Here is an 8,264-nt window from a genome sequence, read left to right as displayed (position 1 = left end):
GAGCTGGAAGGTTGGTGGTGTTGTCAACACGAACCTTATACAAACCGCTGAACTCTGCCCCAGTCTCCTATACATCTCCAAGGCTTGTTGACTCCCCTTCACGTACAGGATCTTCTTCCAGCCCCCTATAACTGGAACTTACCCTTAGTTTGGTGTTTTGTGGAGTAGAGAGCGCCCCCTGCTGGGAACACAAGCCGCTTTAGCTGATTTCAGGAACTGACATAAACGGTTTATGCTGGTCTGACAGCTTAGCTCTGGGTGGACGCTGCCCCCTACTGGAGAGGAACCAGAACAGCACCTCTGTCTAGGCCCTGATGCTGCTAGCGTCTGGGCTGGTGTCCCACCATCTGGAGTCCCAACATCATGTGATCCCATCAGATTGACCTACCAGGGCTTGGGTGTGCACACCAAGGTGTAGGTGTAGGTCAGCTACACGGTAGGACAAATTGGACACAGTCGACCACCTCAGAGCCTAGACCAGGTTTTTGAGCAGGTGGAGCTGAGACCTGTCTTCTGACCTGTCTAATCTTTTGTACCTTAGCCGCATTCAGCTCATCACCCATCACAACACTCTCATACAAGCATTACAGCTCATCACCCATGTAAAATGTATATTTGTAGTGATGTGTAAGATACACACAATATTAAGAATGCAGTCAAACTGACTATTTTTTGATCATTTTATTCAAGAACATACATAACATTTGAATTCAAAGCTTCCTTCTTTTACAGAACATTATTTAATAAAACAAACAACAGAACATTTTCATCAGATTTAACAAATGATTACGTTCACATTATACATTTTATCTGGGTTGGATTTGGACTGTTTACCTAAAATGTGAATTATTGATAATCTTTTAACTGTTTCTAAATGTCAAGATCTCATGTTGGTACAGTTTTTTAAAACATTTTGGTTTGAATTAGAATATTAATATCAATATTACATGTAAAAAACTATAAGAGAGAGTGGCAAAACCCCTTCTCCCCTTAAACATTTTAGAAACACACTTTAGCTGCCTTATGATGCTATTTTGGTTTTAAAAGTAAATTTAAAATCCAAAATGTAGGAAAATATTTATGATATTCAGCAGTTAAAAAAAACGGGATTAGTTAAAATGGACGGAAGTCATTTTCTGAACATGGATATGGATGAACCCCCCCCACCACCCGGAACAGCTTTTATACATCAAGTGTAAGCCCACAATGAACTATAAATGATATTTAAATTTAATATAAAACTTGGTAAAAAATACTTATTTTAAACTGTACAGTCACCAAGTACACAGCAAGATCAACCGTTCCTTATTTGGCGTCGCCAGTTGCCTCAACTTTTGGTGCCTGTGAGTGAAGGAGACACAAGTTACTCAGTAATAATAGTAGCCCTCAGAGGTTCTGCTTAAACACACAGGACTCCTACACAGCACATACTAGGTATCATCATCAATCAATATCTTCATCAAGTAATCAACATAACTTGAAATGGACTGAACGTCTATAGCAGAAATGCATTTAGCATTATAAAACAAGGTGTTCTACACCACAGTAGCAGTCTCTCTGAGAGAACCAGGGTGTGCTACCACAGTAACAGACTCAATGAGAGGACATGGGGGTTACATATCACAGTAACAGTGAGAGGACCAGGTGGTTATACATCACAGTAACAGTGAGAGGACAGAGATGTTATATATCACAGTAACAGGGAGAGGACAGAGATGTTATATATCACAGTAACATGGAGAGGACAGAGATGTTATATATCACAGTAACAGGGAGAGGACAGAGATGTTATATATCACAGTAACAGGGAGAGGACATAGATGTTATGTATCACAGTAACAGCGAGAGGACAGAGATGTTATATATCACAGTAACACACCTGGTCTGACTTGGTATCCCCGTTCTCAGCTGGGCTCTTCTTTCCTTTGGGCTTCAGAAATAAACCAGTAAATACACTACATTACTAATGTCTGCTTTAGATACACTACATTACTAATGTCTGCTTTAGATACACTACATTACTAATGTCTGCTTTAGATACACTACATTACTAATGTCTGCTTTAGATACACTACATTACTAATGTCTGCTTTAGATACACTACATTACTAATATCTGCTTAAACAGGCCCTGAACAGGGCTGAACAGGACTAAGGCCTACTATCAACTGACCCTACATCACCTGAACAGGGCTAAGGCCTACTATCAACTGACCCTACATCACCTGAACAGGGCTAAGGCCTACTATCAACTGACCCTACATCACCTGAACAGGGCTAAGGCCTACTATCAACTGACCCTACATCACCTGAACAGGGCTAAGGCCTACTATCAACTGACCCTACATCACCTGAACAGGGCTAAGGCCTACTATCAACTGACCCTACATCACCTGAACAGGGCTAAGGCCTACTATCAACTGACCCTACATCACCTGAACAGGGCTAAGGCCTACTATCAACTGACCCTACATCACCTGAACAGGGCTAAGGCCTACTATCAACTGACCCTACATCACCTGAACAGGGCTAAGGCCTACTATCAACTGACCCTACATCACCTGAACAGGGCTAAGGCCTACTATCAACTGACCCTACATCACCTGAACAGGGCTAAGGCCTACTATCAACTGACCCTACATCACCTGAACAGGGCTAAGGCCTACTATCAACTGACCCTACATCACCTGAACAGGGCTAAGGCCTACTATCAACTGACCCTACATCACCTGAACAGGGCTAAGGCCTACTATCAACTGACCCTACATCACCTGAACAGGGCTAAGGCCTACTATCAACTGACCCTACATCACCTGAACAGGGCTAAGGCCTACTATCAACTGACCCTACATCACCTGAACAGGGCTAAGGCCTACTATCAACTGACCCTACATCACCTGAACAGGGCTAAGGCCTACTATCAACTGACCCTACATCACCTGAACAGGGCTAAGGCCTACTATCAACTGACCCTACATCACCTGAACAGGGCTAAGGCCTACTATCAACTGACCCTACATCACCTGAACAGGGCTAAGGCCTACTATCAACTGACCCTACATCACCTGAACAGGGCTAAGGCCTACTATCAACTGACCCTACATCACCTGAACAGGGCTAAGGCCTACTATCAACTGACCCTACATCACCTGAACAGGGCTAAGGCCTACTATCAACTGACCCTACATCACCTGAACAGGGCTAAGGCCTACTATCAACTGACCCTACATCACCTGAACAGGGCTAAGGCCTACTATCAACTGACCCTACATCACCTGAACAGGGCTAAGGCCTACTATCAACTGACCCTACATCACCTGAACAGGGCTAAGGCCTACTATCAACTGACCCTACATCACCTGAACAGGGCTAAGGCCTACTATCAACTGACCCTACATCACCTGAACAGGGCTAAGGCCTACTATCAACTGACCCTACATCACCTGAACAGGGCTAAGGCCTACTATCAACTGACCCTACATCACCTGAACAGGGCTAAGGCCTACTATCAACTGACCCTACATCACCTGAACAGGGCTAAGGCCTACTATCAACTGACCCTACATCACCTGAACAGGGCTAAGGCCTACTATCAACTGACCCTACATCACCTGAACAGGGCTAAGGCCTACTATCAACTGACCCTACATCACCTGAACAGGGCTAAGGCCTACTATCAACTGACCCTACATCACCTGAACAGGGCTAAGGCCTACTATGTATTTAAGTATTTCACTACTTCCATCTATGCTGACTCTGAGGCAGACAGAGAAACACACTACTGATTCTGAGGCAGACAGAGAAACACACTACTGACTCTGAGGCGGACAGAGAAACACACTACTGACTCTGAGGCGGACAGAGAAACACACTACTTCCTGGAGGATAAACTGATCTGAGTTTGCGTCCCACCTTTGGTGCAGCTTTGTCCTTCTTCGGCTTCGGGGCTGGTTTGGCAGCTGTAGGTTTCTAAAACATTAAATAAACATGTGTAAGTTACACGCATATTTACTACATTTCAGTGCAAAGCAATCCATGAAAATATAATGAGTCTTCACAAACAAAATTATTCACAAACACACAGCCTATAGACAACTGCTTCAACATTCTAAACATGATGCTGATATCAGCGAACATTCTAAACATGATGCTGAATTCAGCGAACATTCTAAACATGATGCTGACACAGAGCCGCTGGCACATGTGTGGTGAGCATGCATTTGCCCCACTACTTTTCAAAGTGGTAGGGCCTTGCCCCACCTCTTTCCACTCAGCTGAGTATTGAGCGCATTCAATGTATCTACTATTAAAAGACGTTCTTTCTTCTTGCAATTGAACAAGTTGATAAAATACTTCTCCAAATTTTGGCCCGTCTACTCTTGACTATAAGAAACTACTTCAAACGCTGACTGCAATAAGTGATGCACCTGTCAGTCACAGTGATCTCCTAGCTACAGCCAACCCTGGCCCAGAGGCAGAGCATCGACCACCCCTCTCAACAACTCATTACTGCTAACGCCATCGAGCATAGACTGTATTAAAAAACGAGTCAGTGCAGATAGTTCCCAAAATTTACCCCACCACTTTTGGACCTGTGGTGCCACCTCTGTGCTGACATCAGCGAACATTCTAAACACGATGCTGATATTCAGCGAACATTCTAAACATGATGCTGACATCAGCAAACACAGTTAAAACTTTGAAGGAACTTACAGCTGACAACCGTGCAGAGCGTCTGGAAGGCTGAGAGCAAAAGAAAGAAAGAAAAACAGTCAATTAAAAGTGTAAAAGTTACTCAAATGTGACTCAAACATATTAGATGATGAATCACAGCTTCAACAACACTTACCTCCTCCTTGCTCTTGGCTCCATCAGCCTGTTCAGAAAAAGAAGAGAAAAAACATTTTGTTTTGAATTAGGTTGGGGGAGAAAAAGTGACAGGAGTGTAAAGTACTGACTTAATCAGTGTTTGTTTACAGTGAGACTATGGACTAACCTACACCCTAGGCCAACAGGCCTTTGTACAAACTGACATTATGAGTCTAAGCCAAACAAGTGCACATCCCAAAGGAACACTTGCAACAATTGTTTATAAAGCCTGTTTATAAACATAACGACTATAATGACGTAATCAGACCGGCAAGTCGAGCTTTCCTGGAACAACTTCCGCTAATGCATGGTTTTGGCTCAGCTTTTTCTACAAGAACTTCCCGCGCTTATTCAAATTCAAATCTTGCTGTCATGACGACGTAACGCGCTTGACAGTTCGGTTCCTTTGTTTGCGTCAGCGCGCGTCGGACAGCTGTCATGAGATTACCATGTAGCAAATCTTTCCATCATCTTGTTGTGTGTTTTTAATGATCGTGTACGTAGGTATCCCCCCTCCTTCCACGTTTCCCACTCGCTGTTATAATTCAACAGAGGCTGATCTGATCGCGTCGTAGTTTGAACGACAACCAGATCCCCGCTGCAGGCAATGGCTATGCTTATCCCAATCGTGATGCGCAATTACGCATTGGTTGAGGATCTAGATCCATCTTAAGGTCTGGGGTAGAATATGAAATATTATGCCGTCAGTAATCACATGCCCCGAGTATGTATCTTAGAGCTACAGTTTAGCATGTTATATGCACATAGTCAGCTAACTTGCTTCCTAGTTGAAGACGGAAATAGGTTTCCCGCATATTTTCTTAATTTCTTGGAGGTTCACTTCTGGGCCTTAACTTCTGCCGTAAACATACAAAACCACGAGCTTTAGTTTCTCATTTTATTACATTTGTACATAATTATTGTCGAAAAGGAATGCGGTGTTGAAAACAATAAATATTTGGTAGAAAGTTCAGTTCAAGATGCGCATCACTGGCACAATCTGTCAAGCACGGAGTCAATCAAGGGGAAGCAGGGCGCGAGAATTGTCCTCGCCTAGAGACAGGTCACTTAACGAGCTAGCAAGCAAGTTTAAGATACATATACTTGATAAAAAATTATATTCATATAATTGCACTGCTTCAGGACTACTTTAGTATGTTGGCTAGCCGATTTGTTAAGTCGAAAACTTGTTAAATTCAAGGATGTCATCTGAAACGCTTGACCGCCATGTCTGCGATGACGTTCTTCTGATGCAAAATACAAACGGAATGCAACATACTCTGGCTAAAATACATGGCGGAGAATTTACCTAGCATTTTGTTAGTAAAAAAAAAACATTCTTACCTTTCTTTTGGGCATGTTGATTACAGTTTTGGAGTCGAAGTAGTAATTAAAAAAACTGTGTACCAAGAAGTTGTTTTTTCGCAAAGGGCTATGTGTGTCACAACGTGCCTTGTGTGCAAGTACAATGGTGAATGTTTAAGGCGACAGAAGGTTTATTAGTTTTTATATTGAAATATAAGATCGAAACCGGTTTGATCCAGTTCTGTATTTTGAAGCCAGGCATTGGATACAAATAAAACCACATGTTTGCAGGCGTCACCAATTTCTTAAAGTGACAGTGTACTCAATATTGAGATCAAGATGGCGTAGTTTTTCAAAATAGTTTTATGAATCATACAAGGAAAATGTATAATGAATGATATCGTTCCTGGCAGTTTGAACCAGATTAAACAAAACGATTGACAATGTGTGAAAAAAAGTATATTGGTTTTGAATGATAAAATTTAATATTTGAATGCGAGCTAATTTCTTTTTTGAATTCTTAATGTTTAATGAAAGTGCATTTCAATTAACATGACTGTGTTGAATTAAATACATTATTGTATGTTTAATTACATGTCAATATTAAAATAAAACTGGAGAAAGTATTTCACTAATGCAATTGTGTGACCTTACAATACATGGTAACTAGTAATCTATGGAGTCTGGTGAAAGTGTTGAAACCCCCGTGTCAAAAACCAGATGCTGGTCTATTACTATACCAGCCTGGTCAGGGATCTGTTACTGTACCAGCCTGGTCAATGATCTGTTACTGTACGAGCCTAGTCAGGGGCCTGTTACTGTACCAGTCTGGTCAGGGGTCTGTTACTGTACCAGCCTAGTCAGAGGTGTGTTACTGTACCAGCCTGGTCAGGGGTCTGTTACTGTACCAGCCTAGTCAGAGGTGTGTCACTGTACCAGCCTAGTCAGAGGTGTGTTACTGTACCAGCCTGTTCTGGGGCCTTTTACTGTACCATCCTGGTCATGGGTGTGTTACTGTATCAGCCTGGTCAGAGATCTGTTACTGTACCAGCCTGGTCAGGGGTCTGTTACTGTACCAGCCTAGTCAGGGGTGTGTCACTGTACCAGCCTGTTCAGGCTGTGTGTCACTGTACTAGCCTGTTCAGGGGTCTGTTACTGTACCAGCCTGGTCAGGAATCTGTCACTGTACCAGCCTGCTCAGGGGTCTGTTACTGTACCAGCCTGGTCAGGGATCTGTTACTGTACCAGCCTAGTCAGGGGCCTGTTACTGTACCAGCCTAGTCAGGGGTCTGTTACTGTACCAGCCTGGTCAGGAATCTGTTACTGTACCAGCCTGTTCAGGGGTCTGTTACTGTACCAGCCTGGTCAGGAATCTGTTACTGTACCAGCCTGTTCAGGGGTCTGTTACTGTACCAGCCTGGTCAGGAATCTGTTACTGTACCAGCCTGTTCAGGGGTCTGTTACTGTACCAGCCTGGTCAGGGATCTGTTACTGTACCAGCCTGTTCAGGGGTCTGTTACTGTACCAGCCTGGTCAGGGGCAGGGCCCGCAACTAACCTTTTTCCTCACTGTCCCAGTACCGTCCCAAAGTGCAAAATTAACCATCCCAAACTAAACTTGGCCTGTCCCAAAATGAAAATTATTGTTTTTGCATTTTGCCATTCTGACAAGGGTCTTGATTATTTGCAACACTATTTTAGTAATCCATACAGTCGTGGGGCTCAAATCAATATCTGAATTTCAATGTGAATACATACACAATAGAATACACAATTTTCTTGCTTCTTTCATGGTGTGGCTAACACAGTTCTTGGTGTGGCTAACACAGTTCATGGTGTGGCTAACACAGTTCTTGGTGTGGCTAACACAGTTCTTGGTGTGGCTGTAGTAGATAAGTTTCTAAAGGTTTTTAAAACCTGATGGGGGGTAAAAGTTTTGAAAGGTTGAAAAAATATTTTTGAAATCATTATTTAACAAAAATGTTTTGAAAAAGGTTTCCGAAAGTAAAAATTAGTGCTGTCAGTTTAACGCGTTATTAACGGCGTTAACGTAAACCCAAATTAACGGCGTCAATTTTTTTATCGCGCGATT

General features: G+C 42.8%; 1 long non-coding RNA gene across 1 annotated transcript; it reads right to left on the bottom strand.

Moving 5' to 3' along the window:
* Window positions 1-666: 666 nt before the first annotated feature.
* Window positions 667-6,425, bottom strand: LOC124480429. The gene is made up of 6 exons (XR_006957548.1): window positions 6,213-6,425; window positions 4,849-4,875; window positions 4,713-4,742; window positions 3,912-3,968; window positions 1,880-1,930; window positions 667-1,341 (listed from the first exon to the last, which is right to left on the bottom strand). It is a non-coding gene; the product is annotated as an uncharacterized LOC124480429 (long non-coding RNA).
* Window positions 6,426-8,264: the final 1,839 nt, after the last annotated feature.

Source organism: Hypomesus transpacificus, chromosome 2 (genome assembly GCF_021917145.1).
Source record: "Hypomesus transpacificus isolate Combined female chromosome 2, fHypTra1, whole genome shotgun sequence".
NCBI lineage: Eukaryota > Metazoa > Chordata > Actinopteri > Osmeriformes > Osmeridae > Hypomesus > Hypomesus transpacificus.
This window is presented reverse-complemented; position numbering and strand designations above follow the sequence as displayed.